Source organism: Hyla sarda, chromosome 8 (genome assembly GCF_029499605.1).
Source record: "Hyla sarda isolate aHylSar1 chromosome 8, aHylSar1.hap1, whole genome shotgun sequence".
NCBI classification, from domain to species: Eukaryota; Metazoa; Chordata; class Amphibia; order Anura; family Hylidae; genus Hyla; species Hyla sarda.
This window is the reverse complement of record NC_079196.1, coordinates 126,519,068-126,527,162: the sequence shown is the minus strand read 5'-3', so window position 1 is coordinate 126,527,162 and position 8,095 is coordinate 126,519,068.

Here is an 8,095-nt window from a genome sequence, read left to right as displayed (position 1 = left end):
AGCCAAACCTTTCAAAAGTTCACTCAACTCTAGTGTTTATCATTAATTTGTTTAGTTCCCTGTGATCAATACAAAGCCTGACACCATTATGTTTTTTTTTTCCAACAAAGAAAAACCTTACTTCAATATGACAAATGTATAACATGTAAAAGAAGAACATATGCGGTGCTGCCTGCTACCCGGACCGATATCACATGGAGCAATCAATCGTGAGGAAATGTAAAAGATCCTGGAGGAATCCTGGAACAACTGTTATAATGAATCATGGACGGCATGCGGCAAGCATTATACCATTATTCCAGGAATCCTCTGGAATCTTCTACATTCTATAGGACAAATATGATCTTTTTGTAATCTTTCTTGGATGTAATCTTTAACCAATTCAGGAAGCAGGGCGTACAGGTTCACCCCCGAACCGGAGTCCTTAAGGACTCAGGGCGTACATGTACGCCCTGAGTCCAATTACCGGGGTTTAACCCCTTAACCCCTTAAGGACTCAGGGTTTTTCCGTTTTTGCACTTTTGTTTTTTCCTCCTTACCTTTTAAAAATCATAACACTTTCAATTTTCCACCTAAAAATCCATATTATGGCTTATTTTTTGCGTTGCCAATTCTACTTTGCAGTGACATTAGTCATTTTACCATTTTCCCATAGGGACCTATAACACTGCACACACTGATCTCTCATCCTGATCACAGGCGTGTATTAACACGCCTGTGATCAGTGTTATCGGCGCTTGACTGCTCCTGCCTGGATCTCAGGCACGGAGCAGTCATTCGTCGATCGGACACCAAGGAGGCAGGTAAAGGGTTAAGGGGTTAAAGGGGTACTCCGCCCCTAGACACCGTGGTCCCGCTGCTGGGGACCCCCGGGATCGCCACTGCGGCACGCGCTATCATTACTGCACAGAGTGAGTTCGCTCTGTGAGTAATGACTGGCGATACAGGGGACGGAGCAGCGTGACGTCATGGCTCCGCCCCTCGTGACATCACGGCCTGCCCCCTTAATGCAAGTCTATGGTAGGGGGCATGACGACCGCCACGATCTGCGTACGGGGTGGTATGAGGACTCATATTCTGCGCCGTGATCTGAATTTTTAATCAGTACCATTTTTGTTTTGATCGGACTTTTTGATCGCTTTTTATTCATTTTTTATGGTATAAAAAGTGACCAAAAATACCCTATTTTGGACTTTGGAATTTTTTTGCGCGTGCGCTATTGACCGTGCGGTTGAATTTCTGATATATTTTTATACTTCGTACATTTACGCACGCGGTGATACCACATATGTTTATTTTTATAATGTTTTTATATGGAATTTTGGAAAAGGGGGGTGTTTTAAACTTTTATTAAGGAAGGGGTTAATGTGTGTTTTTTTTTTTTACTTTTATTAAACTTTTTTTTTTTACACTTTATTAGTCCCCTTAGGGGACTTTTAGGAGGAATCATTTGATTCCTCATACATATCAATCTGTTTCCATAGAAACAGCCTTTATCAATGCTTACATACTTACATACATTGGGTATCCTTGTAACCGCATGTACCTACAGAATAAAGGTCAGGTGTCATTTTTACCAAAAAGAACACTGTGTAGAAAAGTAGCAAAATGGCGTTTTTTTTCTTCCTATATACATTTTACCCCACAAATAGAGATGTCGCGAATTGTTCGCCGGCGAATAGTTCCCGGCGAATTTTGCATGTTCGCATTCGCATTGCCGGGCGAACATATGTGAAATTCGATCCGCCCCCTATACTTTACCATTAGTCTTGCAACAGCTGGAGGCACCCTGGTTGGGAGGGAACCACTGGTTAAAAGGGGTACTCCAGAATCAAACTTAAGTTCCTTCAAGCAACTAACTACTACAGTATTCAATGGTCTGAAAGATATCAGTCTGTGTGCTTTGCAACAGCTGTAGGTACCCTGGTTGGGGACCACTGCTTAAAAGGGGAACTCCGCTGGCAAGCTTTTTTTCTTTAAAGCAACTAACTACTACAGTATTCAAAGGGCTGAAATATATCAGTCCGTGTGTTTTGCAACAGCTGGAGGCACCCTGGTCGGGGACCACTGTATAAAAGGGGAACTCTACTGGCAATTTTTTTGGCTCATTGTCACACTAGTGCAAATCACATTAGGTGTGACAGTTGTGCAAATTAAAAAAAAAATACCTTTTTTGTCTGTTAAATAAAATCAGCCGTCACTGTTAGTTCACGTCACAGTTGACATTTTTCCTGCCTGCAGGGCAAATTGTGTCACCCTAGTGCAAATCACATTAGGTGTGACAGTTGCGCAAATTTAAAAAAAAATACCCTTTTTGGCTGTTAAATAAAATCAGCCGTCACTGTTAGTTCACGTCACAGTTGCCATTTTTCCTGCCAGCAGGGCAAATTGTGTCACCCTAGTGCAAATCACATTAAGTGTGACAGTTGCACAAATTTAAAAAAAAATACCTTTTTTGGCTGTTAAATAAAATCAGTCGTCACTGTTAGTTCACGTCACAGTTGCCATTTTTCTTGCCTGCAGGGCATATTGTGTCACCCTAGTGCAAATCACATTAGGTGTGACACTTGTGTAAATTTAACCCAAAAAATTACAGGCAGAGGAAGGCCACCCCGCAGGGGCCGTCGTGGTGCTGGGATTCCCTTTGGCCCTAGAATGGCCAGTGTTCAGAGGCCACATACCCTGAACCCCCAAAGTTCTGAGGACTTAGTTGACTGGCTATTACAAGACACCCAATCTACTACTAAAGCTTCTGCTCGGAACCTTGACGCACCGTCCTTCTCCTCGTTTAGCTTAGCTTCGGGCACCTCTCATGCTACCACTTGCCCGCCTGCCGCCACCACCAACACTAGCACCACAGCAGCTTTACTTGATCCGTCAGAGGAGTTATTTACACATCAGTTTGAAGACATGAGTGATGCACAGCCATTATTGCCAGAGGATGTAGTTAACAGGGATATGTCTCAGTCAGGCAGCATTACACACAAGGACGTACGGTGTGATGATGACGTTGTACCCGCTGCTGCTTCCTTTCTTGAGGTGTCAGATAGCGATGAAGGTGTTGATGATGACGATGTGTCCGTGGAAGCCACTTGGGTGCCCGCTAGAAGAGAAGAAGAGGGGGAAAGTTCAGATGGGGAGACAGAGAGGAGGAGGAGACGAGTTGGAAGCAGGGGGAGGTCGTCGCAAGGAGCTAGTAGCACAGTCAGACAGCATGCATCGGCACCCGGGGTCACCCAGACAGGACGCCAATCAACGCATGCTGTTGCCACCACCAGAATGCCGTCATTGCAGAGCTCAGCAGTGTGGCATTTTTTTGTGTGTGTCTGCCTCTGATAACAGCGAGGCCATTTGCAACCTGTGCCAGAAGAAACTGAGTCGTGGGAAGTCCAACACCCACCTAGGCACAACTGCTTTGCGAAGGCGCATGATTTCACATCACAAACGCCTATGGAATCAACACGTCAGTACAAGCAGCACACAAAGTCAAAGCCGCCATCCTCCTCCTGGTCCAGCATCTTCAGCCAGGTCAACCACTGCTGCCTTCCTTGCCCCCTCTCAACCATCCGTCTCTCTGTCTCTCGCCTTGAGCAGTTCCTTCTCATCTGCCCACAGTCAGGTGTCTGTCAAGGACTCGGAGATGTTTGAGCGCAAGACAATTTCTCAAAGTCACCCCCTAGCCCGGCGTCTGACAGCTGGCTTGTCGGAACTGCTAGCCAGCCAGCTTTTACCATACAAGCTGGTGGAGTCTGAGGCCTTTAAAAAAAATTGTAGCCATTGCGACACCGCGGTGGAAGGTACCCGGCAGAAATTTTTTTGAACAAAAGGCAATCCCCAACCTTTACTCCATTGTGCAAAAGGAAATTATGGCATGTCTGGCATGGTCCAGCTCACTAGGGGGGCAAGGGTCCATCTGACCACTGATACCTGGTCTGGAATGCGTGGCTCTGCAGAGGAGGAGTTGGTGACACCGCCACGACTTGCAGGCAGGCCTGCTGCTACCTCCTCTACTCCTCCTACTCCAACCTCTTCCACAACCTCCTCGGCCGAGTCCTCTTCCACTGCTGCGTCTTGCTCCACATCACTGGCACCCCCGCCAGCTCCACAGGTGCTATTCCACATCCCGGATACGGCAGTGTCACGTCATCTTGGGGTTGACTTGCCTCAAAGCGGAGAGTCACACCGCACCACCGTCCTGCATTATAGAGTCTTCTGGACTTTCTGATAATTTAAACTTGAATTTTCCAGAGTACTAACCATTACACAAAGGAATGCTTGTTGCGTGTGATTTTTATACTTAAATTTTCAAAAGTAAAATACAGAGAGGGAAGAACTCTGTTTCTCTATTTGATGAAAAATTTTATTTAGAAAATAATTTCTTTGTCTGTTTCTCCATCCAGCATTATAGAGTCTTCTGGACTCTTGGATATGCGCTTGTTCTTATTTTTCAGCCATGTCTACATGCCTAATTTTTCTGGCCTCTGGTGCTGCACATTTTATGCTGCCGCAATTTTTCTGGGCGCTGCTACAGCTGCGGCTGCAATAATACCAAATTTTTGAGCCATGTGTACATGCCTAATTATTCTGGTACTCTCTGCTGACATCTCTGTCCCTTTTAGCAACCGTGCATATTAGATGTATGGTAAGGGTAGCATGGTGGCTCAGAGTTTAGCACTGCTGACTTGTAGCTCTGGGGCCTTGGGTTCAAATCCCACTATGTGCTGCCTAAAGGGGGGCTCTAACTATGTGCTGCCTAATATGGGGGAATCTAGGTGCTGCCTAAAGGGGGGATCTAAATGTGTGCTGCCTAACATGGGGGAATCTATGTGCTGCCTAATATGGGGGAATCTATGTGCTGTCTAAAGGGGGGAATCTAACTATGTGATGCCTAAAGGGGGGCTAAAGCAGGTTATTCCAAACCATTTAGGAATAATAGGTGATTTATGCCCTTTATGGATTAAAACCAGACTCTGCATCAACTATGTCATTTTCCATGGGAGTTTTGCCATGGATCCCACTCAGTCCCCTTGAAACAACTTTTAAATCACTATTGTGGCCAGAAAGAGTCCCTGTGGGTTTTAAAATTTGCTTGCCCATTGAAGTCAAAATGTTATGTTCGCGACATCACTACCTGCAGATTATGTTATAAAATAAGTAATGTCATTACAAAGTATAATTGGTAATGCAAAAAGCAAGCCCTTATATGGTTCTATAGGTAGAAAATTTTACGCGTTATTATGATTTTTTAGAAGGTGAGGAGGAAAAAACGAAAGTGGAAAAACAAAAATTGGCCTTAAGGTGAAAATGTTCTTAAAGGGGTTCTCCGGTGCTTAGACATCTTATCCTTTGGATAGGGGATAAGATGCCTGATCGTGGGAGTCCCGCCGCTGGGGACTCCCGGGATCTTGCACGTGGCACCCCGTTTGTAATCAGTCCCCGGAGCGTGTTCGCTCCAGGTCTGATTACGGACGACCACAAGGCCGGCGGCGTGTCATGTCACGCCGCCAGCGGCGTGTAACATCACGCTCCGGCCCTCAATGCAAGCCCACGGGAGGGGGCGTGACATCTATCACTCCCCCTCCCGTAGGCTTGCATTGAGGGGCGAAGCGTGATGTCACATGCCGCCGGTGGCGTGATGTCAAACGCTGCCGGCCTTGGGGTCGTCCGTAATCAGACCCATAGCAAACACGCTCCGGGGACTGATTATAAATGGGGTGCCGCGTGCAAGATCATGGGGGTCCCCAGCGGCGGGACTCCCGCAGTCAGGCATCTTATCCCCTATCCAAAAGATGTCTAAGCACTGGAGAACCCCTTAAGGACCATGCCATTTTACACCTTAGGACCAGAGCGTTTTTTGAACATCTGACCACTGTCACTTTAAATATTAATAACTCTGGAATGCTTTTAGTTATCATTCTGAGATTGTTTTTTTTTCGTGACATATTCTATTTTATTTTGGTGGTAAATTTTCGGCATTACTTGCATCCTTTTTTGGTGAAAAATCCCCAAATTTCATGAAAATTTTGAACATTTACCATTTTTCTAACTTTGAAGCTCTCTACTTGTAAGGAAAATGGATATTCCAAATACATTTTATTTTTATTCACAAATACAATATGTCCACTTTATATTGGCATCATAAAATAAACATATTTTTGCTTTTTGAAAAAATTTGAAGGCTTCAAAGTAAAGCAGCAATTTTCAAAAATGTCATGAAAATTGCAAAATCTGAAGGGACAGATGTTACAGAACTACAACTCCCAGCATGCATGGGCAGTCTAGGCATGCTGAAAGTTGTAGTTTGGCAACATCTGGAGGGCTACCGTTTGGGCACCACTGTAACAGTGGTCTCCAAACTGTGACCCTCCAGACGTTGCAAAACTAAAACTCCCAGCATGCCCAGACAGCCTTTGGCTGTCTGGGCATGCTGGGAGTTGCAGTTTGGCCTTCCTAGTGGTTGCCACAGTAAAGATCCCTTTACTTTCACTTTCAATTCCCCCCTCCCCCACAGTAGTATCCCTACCTGACCCAGGATCCAGCAGTCTCCAGCAACAATCGGGGTCTCCAGGCATCTTCTCCTGCAGGTACCGACCTCCATCTTCTTCCCACGATCCCCTCGACATCCAGGGGTGGGCAGAACGGGGGGTTGCCATGGCCACCCACTGTCCTGCCATTGGTCAGAATCAATTCTGACCAATGGCAGGGGATAGGAGGAAATCGCAGCATTGCGACTTCACTCCCACCCTTCAGGATGATCTGGGCTGTCACTGACAGGTCAGATCATCACAATTTTCCGGGTGATCGGGTCACCAGAGACCCGATCAGCCCGGAATAGGAGAAAATCGCATGTCTGAATTGACATGCGATTTTCTGCGATCGCCGACATGGGGTGGGGGGGTCCCGGGACCCCCCTCGGCATTTGCACGGCATGTCTGCTGAAGGATTTCAGCAGGAATGCTGTTCCGAGACCGGAGAAACACCAGGACGTTCTGGAACGTCCTTGGTCCTTAAAGCCCAGGGTGCGGGGACGTTCCAGAACGTCCTTGGTCCTTAAGAGGTTAAGGTGTTAATAGTTTGCCTTTTGGGGCCAGTAAGATAGTAAATCTTGCCTTTAGTGTTTTTTGCTCCTGGTATCCTGGAATCAAAAGGCCTATGTGGAAGAAGAGCATCAGAATCAGGTTTGGATGTAATCGCGGGGGAGATATGGATTGCTAGGGAAGCCCGAAGTCTTACCGTGTCTTCGGCGTCTTCCCTGGCTCTGAGATTGCTTAGGGCTCCCTTTGGTAACCCTTAGCAATTGAGCACAGATTTCATAGATCAATGTAATGCAATAGCAAAAAGTGTGTATAAAAAAAGTTAAAACATTTTTTAAAAATCCCTCCCCTAATAAAAATTCCAATTACCCCCCCTTTTCCCATTTAAAAAAAATAAAACACTGTACAAACATTAAAAAAATACACATACTTGGTATCGCGTAATTGTCCAAGGTATTAAATTATTATGTTTCTGATCCTGCATGGTGAACGGCGTAATCCCAAGAAAATTTCAAATGTCAAAATTTGCTGATTTTTGGTTACATTACATCCCCAAAAAATCGTAATAAAAAGTTATCAAAAAGCCAGAACTACACAAAAGTGGTACCGTTAAAAACTACAGCTCATGGCGCATCCGTAGGTGGAAAAATAAAAAAGTTATAGGGGTGAGAATATGGTAATGAACAAAGTTTTTATTGTTCAAGGTTTACATTTTTTAACCATAAAATGAAACAAAAAATATTCATGTTTGGTATCATTGGATTCGTACTCACTCATAGAGTAAAGTGGAATATCAGATTTACCGTATTTTGAACTCTGAAAAAATGATTGCCCTACAAAATTTAGCAATTCCATATTTACTTCAATTTTGCCCTGCATATAAGTTTTTTTCTGGCTTTGTAATACATTGTATGATAAAAGAAAGTGTATCAGTGGAAAGTCCAACTCGTCACGTACAAAATAAGCCCTACTACAACTTTGTCAGTCGAAAAATTAAAAAGTTATGGGTCTTACAATTGTGAAAAAGAAAACCTGAGCCAGAAATTTGCTGGGTCATGAAG